General features: G+C 36.6%; 1 protein-coding gene across 19 annotated transcripts in view; it reads right to left on the reverse strand.

Moving 5' to 3' along the window:
- The window catches only part of ZPLD1 (zona pellucida like domain containing 1), a 324,181-nt gene that overhangs the window by 70,299 nt on the left and 240,047 nt on the right, over positions 1–13,835 (reverse strand). For 2 of the 19 annotated variants that reach the window (XM_068545564.1, XM_068545557.1), the window contains 2 exons: positions 4,761–4,814; positions 4,257–4,421 (listed from right to left, as the gene is read on the reverse strand). The exons of 16 other annotated variants lie outside the window; for them this stretch is intronic. The gene's annotated coding sequence lies outside the window, so the exon portion shown is untranslated. The remainder of the gene's footprint in view (positions 1–4,256; positions 4,422–4,760; positions 4,815–13,835) is intronic. One more of the 19 variants, XM_068545561.1, reaches the window with a different exon arrangement.

Here is a 13,835-nt window from a genome sequence, read left to right on the forward strand (position 1 = left end):
TTCCATCTCCCCTATCTTATAAATTTACAGATTTTTTTCTCAAAAGTTTTTATTTGTCTGCACTTGAAATGAAGGAATTTATATTTATTCACAATAAACTTTATCTTATTATAGTCAACTCATCATTCTTGGCTGAATGATTCTTTTGGAGGTTTGCCTCTGGGCTCTCATGTATTCACTGTCTGCTCAGGTTTATCTCAAATACAGAGGATAGAATCATGCTTGCTTCATAAAGGCTAGTTTTTGAAGTCAGATGAATCTAAGATCTGACTTTCTAAGGAAGTGGTCTACACCAGCCATAGCTAATGTGACTGCTGGACACCGTGTTGCTATTGTTTTTCCCAAACATAAAAAGCTACCTTAATAACTCTTTTGAATCATACTAGACAAATTATAATGCTCAAATTGAATGACACAGTTTATTCTTACCTAGCTTATTAAATTCTCAGGAGAGACTAAACCCTTTGAATGAGAAATCTTAAATCAGTATTAAATTGAGCCCATGTACCCCAAGGAGATTTAGACCATCTGCTAATTCTGCTGGGCAAAGGCTTCCTTTTCTATTCACTCAGCTTTGGAGAAGTAGAATCCAATTTGCCTCCAACTCCCATTTTTTCATCCTATAGTTAAATAGTCTATGTAAAACAAACTTTTGCAACCACCTTGTGTTATCTGAACCCAGTGTATTCCTTTCCCACAAGAAAATAGATGGATGTATTAAGGACACTGAAAGAGTGTTCACAAACACAGTTCTTTCTTAGGATCTGGTGTCCTTTAAAAATTATTTCCTAAAACATGTGTTAACCTTTATATAAACAATGATTAGGTCAAATAATTTTCTTTTTGCCAAATAAATATTTTGGAAGGTGAACGTTATTACATTTTGAAATGTCACAGAAATCTATTGGTATTCCCATCTGACCACTCTTCCCACACCTCCCCCCCCCACCCTCTTTTGGAACATAAGCATGTGTAGCAAGCCTTTCATGAACAAGGAATCCATTCAGGACTTAGGTACCTGGGCCAATTTCCACTCAGCAGGTTTCCTATGCACTTGTAGGTGCCAAACCGCAACTCTTATGTTTCTCCAAAAGAATTCTTAATAGAGAGGGGATTAAACTCTAAGTGGCTTCCTGATTTCACCATTTCTGAAGCCCAGTGTTAGGTTGCTGAAAGTTCACTCCATTTGTACCATCAGTAGCCTAACAGGCTTTAGAAACTGAGTGAGTGAGGTAATATTTTGTGTGTGTGCAGATGAAATATTGGAGTACTTAGCAATCTATTGCATTAAAGGCACATACATTTTTGATCATCTCTTTATTTTTTGAAAATAATTCTTCTGTAATATTCTGAGTTTCAGGTTTAACTGAAGAATGTGAGATGAAAATTATTGTAATTTTAATAATAATCTGTGTGGTAACATAAAGACAAAAGTAAAGAAATGCCTGTATTTGCCTAATACTGATTCTCAACTCCTCTCTAAGCATATATCTATTCATTATCTTAATATAAAAATTAAAATGTCGGGCTTCCCTGGTGGCGCAGTGGTTGAGAATCTGCCTGCCAATGCAGGGGACACAGGTTCGAGCCCTGGTCTGGGAAGATCCCACATGCCGCGGAGCAACTGGGCCCGTGAGCCACAACTACTGAGCCTGCGCATCTGGAGCCTGTGCTCCGCAACAAGAGAGGCCGCGACAGTGAGAGGCCCGCGCACTGCGATGAAGAATGGCCCCCACTCGCTGCAACTAGAGAAAGCCCTCGCACAGAAACGAAGACCAAACACAGCCAAATAAATAAATAAATTAAATAAATTAAAAAAAAAAAAATTAAAATGTCTTCACAGTGGTAAGGCAATGATAAATGTCCAGCCTATAAATGCCAAAAGCCAGATTGCGGGAATGGTTCCACATACTAATGTTCAATCAAATCAATGTACAATCAAGATGAAAAAAGAAACAAAATGCACAGTAAATGGGGAACTCTCCAAATTATCAAACATGAAATTAAACACTAAAATGATTGCCTTTAAGAATATAATCAGTAATCTGGAAAATGAGTTTTATACAGATATAATGAGTTCCCAAGAATAATTTGTGCAATGTCCAATCAATGGTGTTAGGCTTGTATAAACCTTGCCTAGTGCCATCTTGGTAGTGATTTTTGTCCTAAGCATTGCCCAACATCTCCTGTGTTCTCTGAGGCATGAGACCACCAAATATCCACATTTGAATCACATGATCATGCAAGGTTATTTGTGAAAATTAATTTTGTTTATTTGTCTATCTGGACCCACAGTTGAGCTCTCACCTTGAAATCAAGAAGTGGCATTGTTGGAATAAACAACTTTGGCAGAGTCAGTTTATAATCACTACTTCAGCAATACATGGAAATTCCATGGGCAAGGGTTATTTACTGATATTCATCCTAAGTAATTTTCCTCCTTGTCAAGGAGGTATGCCTTCCTTCAGTTTTAAGAAATGCAAGCTATAAAGATTCAGAAGGGTCAGGAAACAAATATTCCATATAGTCTGAAATTAAGGGATCAAATTAATACCTTTGATAATTTACAATGTTTTTAAATTAATTTTATTTTGTATAATTTCTATATTACAAGGGTAATATTCTGGCCAGTGATATATGTGGGCCTGTTTTTGTCAAAAGCCATGTATTCTGTTTACTGGAGACAGACCCCAAAGTCCATTGTACTAGATATTTAGTTAAGAAAATCTCTTAAGGATCAAATGCATTTTTCCCAAGCTCACTATATTATTACATTTATTTTTTTTTTTTCAGTCATGGCTGAAGTAAGTGGTTTCTACCTATTTTTAAATTGATTTAAGGTATATTATAAGTAAGAGATGTGGATATAAATAATATCTGCTTTATAATCATGTTACTATAAAAAAAGGTAAAGGACAAGAGTCAAACAGCGAAAGAGGGATTTAGTTCAAGAGTCTATAAAGGAGCATTAACTAAAATATGAACACTATCTTCAATAGCAACTTCACAGAAAATGAAGAACACAGACATTCTTTTTTATACTGCTTCTTATCATGGCTCTTTAAAAAAATTAGCATTGAAAAGAAAAGGTTAAGTGACAGGAATTTTTTCTTTTCTGTAAGTGTCTCAATGGTCTTCTGAGAATTTTTCTTTCTATTCAAGTCATAGAAATCATCCCTGTGCCTGACATTTTTAATTGCCCTCGAATATCAATTCATTTAATCTTCCTTTCTAAATGAATACAAATTAATTTAGTGGGTAATGTTTCTATTTAAAAATACTTAGCTTTCCATGCTCCCGTGAATCTGTAGATGGGCATGTGACTACTTCTGGACAAAGAGGTATACGTGACAGTTAAGGGTTGGGCTTTTCAGAGAGTTGTCTTCCTAATAGACTGAGCAAACCTAGTCAATGTATCTTTTGCCCTTTATCTTTTCCCTGTCTTTCTTCCTAGATTGAAAAGTGATATCTAGAAGGGTAATAGCATTTTTTGTAAATATGAGGAGAAAGGCCTTGCACTAAGGATGACAGCATAACAACAACACTAAGGTTGTTGTTATGCTGTCATGTCACCATAACAACAACCCTGGATTACTGTCTGCCTCCAGACTCAACGTTACATGAAAAATAAGATAAATAAAGCAAAATAAAAGAATAAAATAAGCACGTCAACTGACTTTCTGTGACACAGCTGAATACAACCTTAACACTCAGACTTCCTTTATGTGTCCTTGCCCCACTCTGGTTTAGGTGGTCCTCCTTGTTTCCGTGACATCTCCTACAATCCCAAACACAGTATTTTCTGCCTCTCACTGCATCATAAATTTCAGGAAGACAGAAATTATGTCAATCTTTCAATCAGTGATGTCCCTTGAATTTTGTACATGTCTACATAGCACATAGTAGGCACCCAATACATTTGATAAATGGGGAAATAATAAAGAAATGACTGAATAAGTACAATTCCCACCTCTCTATATCTACTACTAACAAATAGTCCAAAACTCTTCTTGTTTTCACTTAGACTATTGTAGTATCTTCCTCATGGTTTTCCCTGCATCCCCCTTGCTCAAAAACCCTCCCATAGCTTCCTATTATATTTATTATTAAATCCAAATCCTTTACACATTCTATGAAGCCTAGTATGATCTGGCTACTCTCTACTGCTCTGAATATACCTCTGTTCATTCTCTTCATTATATTCCAACCACAGTGGCTTTCTTTTGGCTACTGAAACATTCCAAGCTCATTCTCACCTTAAGATCTTTATGCCAGATGTTTCATTTCCACAGATGTTCACACAGCCAACTCCTTCTTGCCTTTTAGATCTCAGCTCAGATCACTTCCTCAGAGAGGTCACAGCTGACAACTCAATCTACAGGAACTCATCAAACACTCTATCCCATAGCCTTCTTGTGGGGCTGTTGAGAAAATATTTTTGTTTCTGCACAGTAGGGCTTTCTGAGAAAATTTTACTGAAATTTCGAACTTGAGCTAAAATGCAACCCTTAGAAGGTAATTTATGATGGAATAAATAATAAGCACTACAGAGAGATTTACTTCCCAGAGGTATGTGTTTACATTTCAAGGGGAGTTGAGACCCAGGACCATGGAGACATTTCAAAAAGTGAGGACTCAGTATTCTCTCCATTACTTTTCCAAGGAAACTCTCTCAAAAGAGGAAGGAAAACAGCTGCCCCTCTCTCCTATATCAATGTCCAGATTCATTTTCTTTTGGGGGAAGAGGAGGGCTTACTCACCTACAATTCAGACCCAGTATGTGTAGAGTAACATCTGGCTCTTACTGCTTTGCCCTGGAGGGAGGATGTTGTAGCACAAGGGAAACAACACATTATTATTTACTATAAATAAGTAGTGATAAATCTTCTCTGCTCCAGAAACCTCATGTTGGCATTCAGGGTAATATTAATAAATATAGTATAAAAAACATAATCTCTCCTTTATTCTTTTATAGTTCTTGTCATCCAGTACTGGGTATCCACATCACTCAAGATGGTGCATGAGTTCAGAGTCTTTGTTAGGTTTACAACTCATGCCTGAAAGAGCTCCTAGTAGGAGATCAACAAGTGTTAGTGGAATGAATAAATGAATCAGTCAATGAAATGAAAAAAAAAAATCACTGAAATGACACTTTTTGGAGCACTGGATTGTGTAGATTTCTACTGATTTGGCTTAAAGCAGAGGGGAGATTAAAAATTTTAGAAAAACAATTGTTTATCTCGGATGACCTGCTAAAGCATAGTATATAGTAACATATAACATATCTTTATGTAAAATAGTAACATATAACATATCTTTATGTGACATAGTAACATATCTTTGAAAACTGAGGTTTTTATAAATGTCTAAAGTGAAGACATTTTGGGTTTTTTTTAATGAACTGATTTCCTTATAACTTAGCTACTGGCTGTGTAGTTAATGAGATTTATGTTTATATAAATATTGAATAATTTATATTTTATATAAATATTGAATAAGTTATCTGTATTCTTGCCCAGCTGCACAGCAGTTGAGATGAGAACCCAGCCTTCTCTGAAAAAGCAGCTTTAGCCCTTCGCAAGGCTCTGAACAAAAACACAATTAATTCCTCAGAGTTCTGCATCATAAGTTAACTGGAAAATTTAAAAGAGTGTACTTTAGTAACTCTCAATCTCTATCACATGAATGCTGACAACAATTTAAATTTGAGGAGGACTCCACCTTAATGACATTTCCAGATGAGTTACTCCCAAAATACATTTGGCAGAACCTGCAGGGTAGACTTACTAAGCATCATCCACTTGAATATTGAAAGAGATCTTCAGAAAACAATTATTTTCATTTTGATGGAATTGATACTGAGTTCTTACTTCTGATAACACTTGTACAATTTGTTCAAGCTGATCATCTCATTGTAGAAACAAAACAAACATATTGACAGCATAAATATTTGACAAATGTAATTCTTAAAGATTTCACTCAAAGAAAAAAATGGGCTCTGAATTATGGTGGTGGATTCAAGAATGGCTAGAATTAATTAGGTATTCTCTTTAAATTTTAAACATTTTAAACTATGGGTTATGGTAAAAATAATTTCTTCTTTAAAAACTACTGAATGTAGTAGGTATTTTTAAAATTTTATCATAACAAGTCAGTTGAAATTACCTAGAATTTGAGGAGAAAGTAAGCATAACATAAACTTCTGAAATCTAAGCTTACCATAAACATCACATTTGATCAACTCTTTAGAGAGGTATCCAATCTAAATGATTATATACAAATGTGTTGCTACTGTGAATAAGGCTGTACAGACTTAAATCCTATTGGGAGGATAAATTAATAGAAGATAAACTATAATGATAAACTGATAGAAGATAAACTGTAAGTTTGCAACGCCCAATGCCTTCAGAAGGGTAAAATCTGGGTAAACAAGGATTAAAAATTAAATACTGTGTAGTTGTGTCCCTAGCATATTCCATAGAACAGGGCACTCTGATTGGCAGGTATGAGCCTCTAGCCTTCTCAGTAGGTATATTGCTATAGTAAAGCTGGGTGAGTGCCAATCTATTAACACTGTTTCCAAAGATCATCTAAATAATTTTTTTAACATTTTTATTGGATTATAATTGCTTTACAATGGTGTGTTAGTTTCTGCTTTGTAACAAAATGAATCAGTTATACATATACATATATCTCCGTTTCTCTTCCCTCTTGCATCTCCCTCCCTCCCACCCTTCCTATCCCACCCTTCTAGCTGGTCACAAAGCACCGAGCTGATCTCCCTGTGATAAGAGACTGCTTCCCACTAGTTGTTTATTTTACATTTCGTAGTGAATATATACCTGTATATACACTACCAATCTCTCACTTTGTCCCAGCTTACCCTTCCCCCTCTCCGTGTCCTCAAGTCCATTCTCTAGTAGGTCTGTGTCTTTATTCCCATCTTGCCCCTAGGTTCTTCAAGACCCTTTTTTTTTTTTTTTTTTAGATTCGATATATATGTGTTAGCATACAGTATTTGTTTTTCTCTTTCTGACTTACTTCACTCTGTATGACAGACTCTAGGTCCATCCACCTCACTACAAATAACTCAATTTCGTTTCTTTTTATGGCTGAGTAATAGTTCATTGTATATATGTGCCACGTCTTCTTTATCCATTCATCTGTCAAGGGACACTTAGGTTGCTTCCATGTCCGGGCTATTGTAAATAGAGCTGAAATGAACATTGTGGTAAATGACTCTTTTTGAATTATGGTTTTCTCAGGGTATATGCCCAGTAGTCAGATTACTGGGTCATATGGTACTTCTATTTTTAGTTTTTTAAGGAACCTCCATACTGTTCTCCATAGAGGCTCTATCAATTTACATGCCCACCAACAGTGTATGAGGGTTCCCTTTTCTACACATCCTCTCCAGCATTTATTGCTTGTAGATTTTTTGATGACGGCCATTCTGACCGGTGTGAGATGATATCGCATTGTAGTTTTGATTTGCATTTCTCTAATGATTAATGATGTTGAGCATTCTTTCATGTGTTTGTTGGCAATCTGTATATCTTCTTTAGAGAAATGTCTATTTAGGTCTTCTGCCCATTTTTGGATTGGGTTGTTTGTTTTTTTGATATTGAGCTGCATGAGCTGCTTATAAATTTAGGAGATTAATCCTTTGTCAGTTGCTTCATTTGCAAATATTTTCTCCCATTCTGTGGGTTGTCTTTTCGTCTTGTTAATGGTTTCCTTTGCTGTGCAAAAGCTTTTAAGTTTCATTAGGCCCCATTTGTTTAGTTTTGTTTTTATTTCCATTTCTCTAGAAGGTGGGTCAAAAAGGATCTTGCTGTGATTTATGTCATAGAGTGTTCTGCCTATGTTTTCCTCTAAGAGTTTGATAGTGTCTGGCCTTACATTTAGGTCTTTAATCCATTTTGAGTTTATTTTTGTGTATGGTGTTAGGGAGTGTTCTAATTTCATTCTTTTACATGTAGCTGTACAGTTTTCCCAGCACCACTTATGGAAGAGGCTGTCTTTTCTTCTTGTATAGTCTTGCCTCCTTTATCAAAGATAAGGTGACCATATGTGTGTGGGTTTATCTCTGGGCTCTCTATCCTGTTCCATTGATCTATATTTCTGTTTTTGTGCCAGTACCATACTGTCTTGATTACTGTAGCTTTACAGTATAGTCTGAAGTCTAGGAGCCTGATTCCTCCAACTCCGTTTTTCTTTCACAGTATTGCTTTGGCTATTCGGGGTCTTTTGGGTTTCCATACAACTTGTGAAATTTTTTTGTTCTAGTTCTGTGAAAAATGCCAGTGGTGGTTTGATACAGATTGCATTGAATCTGTAGATTGCTTTGGGTAGTATAGTCATTGTCACAATGTTGATTCTTCCAATCCAACAACATGGTATATCTCTCCATCTGTTTGTATCATCTTTAATTTCTTTCATCAGTGTCTTATAATTTTCTGCATACAGCTCTTTTGTCTCCCTAGGTAGGTTTATTCCTAGGTATTTTATTCTTTTTGTTGGAATGGTAAATGGGAGTGTTTTCTTAATTTCACTTTCAGATTTTTCAGCATTAGTGTATAGGAATGCCAGAGATTTCTGTGCATTAATTTTGTATCCTGCTACTTTACCAAATTCATTGATTAGCTCTAGTAGTTTTCTGGTAGCATCTATAGGATTCTCTATGTATAGTATCATGTAATCTGCAAACAGTGACAGTTTTACTTCTTTTCCGATTTGGATTCCTTTTATTTCTTCTTCTTCTCTGATTGCTGTGGCTAAAACTTCCAAAACTATGTTGAATAACAGTGGTGAGAGTGGGCAACCTTGTCTTGTTCCTGATCTTACTGGAAATGGTTTCAGTTTTTCACCATTGAGGATGACGTTAGCTGTGCGTTTGTTGTATATGGCCTCTATTATGTTGAGGTAAGTTCCTTCTATGCCGACTTTCTGGAGGGCTTTTATCATAAATGGGTGTTGAATTTTGTCAAAAGCTTTCTCTGCATCTATTGAGATGATCATATGGTTTTTCTCCTTCAATTTGTTAATATGGTTTATCATATTGATTGATTTGCATATATTGAAGAATCTTTGTATTCCTGGGATAAACTCCACTTGATCATGATGTATGATCCTTTTAATGTGCTGTTGGATTCTGTTTGCTAGTATTTTGTTGAGGATTTTTGCATCTATGTTCATCAGTGATATTGGTCTGTAGTTTTCTTTTTCTGTGACATCTTTGTCTGGTTTTGGTATCAGGGTGATGGTGGCCTCGTAGAATGAATTTGGAAGTGTTCCTCCCTCTGCTATATTTTGGAAGGGTTTGAGGATAGGTGTTAGCTCTTCTCTAAATGTTTGATAGAATTCGCCTGTGAAGCCATCTGGTCCTGGACTTTTGTTTCTTGGAAGATTTTTAATCACAGTTTCAATTTCATTCCTTGTGATTGGTCTGTTCATATTTTATATTTCTTCCTGGTTCAGTCTTGGAAGGTTGTGCATTTCTAAGAATCTGTCCATTTCTTCCAGGTTGTCCATTTTATTGGCATATAGTTGCTTGTAGTAATCTCTCATAATCCTTTGTATTTCTGCAGTGTCATTTGTTACTTCCCCTTTTTCATTTCTAATTCTATTGATTTGAGTCTTCTTTTTTTTCCTTGATGAGTCTGGCTAATGGTTTATCAATTATGTTTATCTTCTCAAAGAACCAGCTTTTAGTTTTATTGATCGTTGCTATCCTTTCCTTCATTTCTTTTTCATTTATTTCTGATGTGATCTTTATGATTTCTTTCCTTTTGCTAACTTTGGAGTTTTTTGTTCTTCTTTTCTAATTGCTTTAGGTGTAAGGTTAGGTTGTTTATTTGAGATGTTTCTTGTTTCTTAAGGTAGGATTGTTTTGCTATAAACTTCCCTCTTAGAACAGTTTTTGCTGTATCCCATAGGTTTTGGCTCGCCATTTGTTTCTAGGTATTTTGTTATTTTGTCTTTGATTTCTTCAGTGATATCTTGGTTATTAAGTAGTGTATTGTTTATTCTCCATGTGTTTGTATTTTTTACAGATTTTTTTCCTGTAATTGATATCTAGTTTCATAGCATAGTGGTAGAAAATATACTTGATACAATTTCAATTTTCTTAAATTTACCAAGGCTTGATCTGTGACCCAAGATATGATCGATCCTGGAGAATGTTCCATGAGCACCTGAGAAGAAACTGTATTCTGTTGTTTTTGGGTGGAATGTCCTATAAATATCAATTAAGTCCATCTTGTTTAATGTATCATTTAAAACTTGAGTTTCCTTATTTATTTTCATTTTGGATGATCTGTCCATTGGTGAAAGTGGGATGTTAAAGTCCCCTACTATGATTGTGTTACTGTTGATTTCCCCTTTTATGGCTGTTAGTATTTGCCTTATGTATTGAGATGCTCCTGTGTTGGGTGTATAAATATTTACAATTGTTATATCTTCTTCTTGGATTGATCCCTTAAGCATTATGTAGTGTCCTTCTTTGTCTCTTGTAATAGTCTTTGTTTTAAAGTCTATTTTGTCTGCTGTGAGAATTGCTACTGCATCTTTCTTTTGATTTCCATTTTCATGGAATATCTTTTTCCATCCCCTCACTTTCAGTCTGTATGTGTCCCTCAGTCTGAAGTTGCCCTCTTGTAGACAGCATATATACGGGTCTTGTTTTTGTATCCGTTCAGCCAGTCTATGTCTTTTGGTTGGAGCATTTAATCCATTTACATTTAAGGTAATTTTCGATACATATGTTCCTATTACCATTTTCTTAATTGTTTTGGGTTTGTTATTGTAGGTCTTTTCCTTCTCTTGTGTTTCCTGCCTAGAGAAGTTCCTTTAGCATTTGTTGTAAAGGCAGTTTTAGTTGTGCTGAACTCTCTCAGCTTTTGCTTGTCTGTAAAGGTTTTAATTTCTCCATGAAATCTGAATGAGATCCTTGCTGGATAGAGTAATCTTGGTTGTAGGTTTTTCCCTTTCCTTACTTTAAATGTGTCCTGCCACTCCCTTCTGGCTTGCAGAGTTTCTGCTGAAAGATCAGCTGTTAACCTTATGTTAACCTGTTTTAATTTCTCCATCAAATCTGAATGAGATCCTTGCTGGATAGAGTAATCTTGGTTGTAGGTTTTTCCTTTTCCTTACTTTAAATGTGTCCTGCCACTCCCTTCTGGCTTGCAGAGTTTCTGCTGAAAGATCAGCTGTTAACCTTATGGGGATTCCCTTGTATGTTATTTGTTGTTTTTTCCTTGCTGCTTTTAATATTTTTTCTTTGTATTTAATTTTTGATAGTTTGATTAATATGTGTCTTGGCGTTTTCCTCCTTGAATTTATCCTGTATGGGACTCTCTTTGCTTCCTAGACTTGATTAACTATTTCCTTTCCCGTATTAGGGAAGTTTTCAAGTACAATCTCTTCAAATATTTTCTGAGTCCCTTTCTTTTTCTCTTCTTCTTCTGGGACCCCTATAATTCGAATGTTGGTGCATATAATATTGTCCCAGAGGTCTCAGAGACTGTCCCCAATTCTTTTCATTCTTTTTTCTTTATTCTGCTCTGCAGTAGTTATTTCCACTATTTTATCTTCCAGGTCACTTAACCGTTCTTCTGCCTCAGTTATTCTGCTATTGATCCTGTCCAGAGAATTTTTAATTTCATTTATTGTGTTGTTCATGATTGTTTGTTTGCTCTTTAGTTCTTCTAGGTCCTTGTGAAACATTTCTTGTATTTTCTCCATTCTATTTCCAAGATTTTGGATCATCTTTACTATCATTATTCGGAATTCTTTTTCAGGTAGACTGCTTATTTCCTCTTCATTTGTTAGGTCTGGAGGGTTTTTACCTTCCTCCTTCAACTGCTGTGTGTTTCTTTGTCTTCTCATTTTGCTTAACTTACTGTGTTTGGGGTCTCCTTTTCGTAGGTTGCAGGTTCGTAGTTCCCGTGTTTTTTGGTGTCTTCCCCCAGTGGCTAAGGTTGGTTCAGTTGGTTGTGTAGGCTTCCTGGTCGAGGGGACTAGTGCCTGTGTTCTTGTGGATGAGGCTGGATCTTGTCTTTCTGGTGGGCAGGTCCACATCTGGTGGTGTGTTTTGGGGTATCTGTGACCTTATTATGATTTTAGGCAGTCTCTCTGTTAATGGGTGGGGTTGTGTTCCTGTCTTGCTAGTTGTTTGGCATAGCGTGTCCAGCACTGTAGCTTTCTGGTCATTGAGTGAAGATGGGTCTTGGCCTTGAGATGGAGATCTCTGGGAGATTTTTGCCGTTTGATATTACATGGAGCTGGGAGCTCTCTGGTGGACCAATGTCCTGAACTTGGCTCTCCCACCTCATAGGCACAGCCCTGATGCCTGGCTGGAGCACCAAGAGACTTTTGGGAGGTCTGAGGTCTTCTGCCAGCGTTCAGTAGGTGTTCTGTAGGAGTTGTTCCACATGTAGATGTATTTCTGATGTATTTGTGGGGAGGAAGGTGATCTCCATGTCTTACTCTTCCACCATCTTGAAGCTCCTCCTCCATCTAAATAATTTTTTTCTGAGTTTTTTATACCATCAGATTTCCCAAATAAATATCTCTTCTGACAAGAAAATTCACTGATACCCCAATATCCCTATTTCCAACCACTTAGCAATTCAAAACAGATTAATTTATAGGGCTCTTATAGTTCGATAGACATAGATCAGTCTTCCAGAGGTTTCTACCTACAGAGAAAAATAAAATCAATTTCCTGAATCTACAGAACTGAGAAATAAGACTTGGAAAAATAGTGATACCATAAATATCACTACATTGTATATATAGTTATACTTTATAATTATACTATATACTTTATATACTATACAGTATAGAAAGCAATATGGAAAGGGTGATGCTGTTATTAATTTGTAACCCTTACAAAGAAAGATGTTTTTGAAAGCCTGAGGCAAGGGTTGGATATATAATTTGCAGGCTCAGTGCAAAACAAAAATGTGGACTCCTTGTTCAAAAGAAAGGAAAAAAAGCTTTTTCTGTTCCGCAGTCTCTCACCCTATCATGGTGATTTCCATTTCCTTTCAACATTCTGCTCTCTTGGGAGTGAGGATATCAACAGGGAAAGTATAGACCTTCACAAGTGTCCTCTCTACGTCCATCCCTAAGTCCCCACAGGAAACAGAGGGCAGCAGAAGCCACCAGGTGGAAGTAAGGGAGCGGGTTACTGAACACCCAACCAGGGGAGGTGGGGACATAGGGACCTGACAGGAGGCAAGACCACATGTGAGTAGAGGCTCCAAGATCCCAGTGCATGCTCCGTCATCCCACTGGGATGATTTTGACTACAAAATACAAATTTAAAGCAAAATCATTAAGAATTTTATGATGACCACATTGTGTTAAATCCTACGCATTGGGCCTTGTGTAACTGCCCTAGTCACAGGCCCATACACCTGGCTCTTCCTAAGGCAGATGTAGTTACACAGTCTCCCTGTCTAGGCCCTGGCTCTGACTTAATCTGCCTCATCTATTTCTACCATCTACAGGCCGGTCTGGTTGCTTTCAGGACTCTGTGCTGATGTGGTCTTGGCAGAGAACCCTGAGCTTTTCTGTTTGTCATTGCTCTGTACCCACTTACCCTCATGTGTTCATATTGCTCTTGCTACAGAAATTTACGTTCCTAATTACTATGTCGCAAATTTCCACAACTCCTCTGAAACCCCATTCAAATGTTAATGTTCCTTTCTGGTCACTAACAGTGCAGGAATGTGGGGTTTGAGAGACCTCTATGACTTAAGTCACATCCAGGCTGAAAGCAGCTTAGAAAAAATAGCCTCATGACTCAAATTATCTTCTCCCCCATG

The sequence above is a fragment of the Eschrichtius robustus genome, chromosome 6, assembly GCF_028021215.1.
Source record: "Eschrichtius robustus isolate mEscRob2 chromosome 6, mEscRob2.pri, whole genome shotgun sequence".
Lineage (NCBI taxonomy): Eukaryota > Metazoa > Chordata > Mammalia > Artiodactyla > Eschrichtiidae > Eschrichtius > Eschrichtius robustus.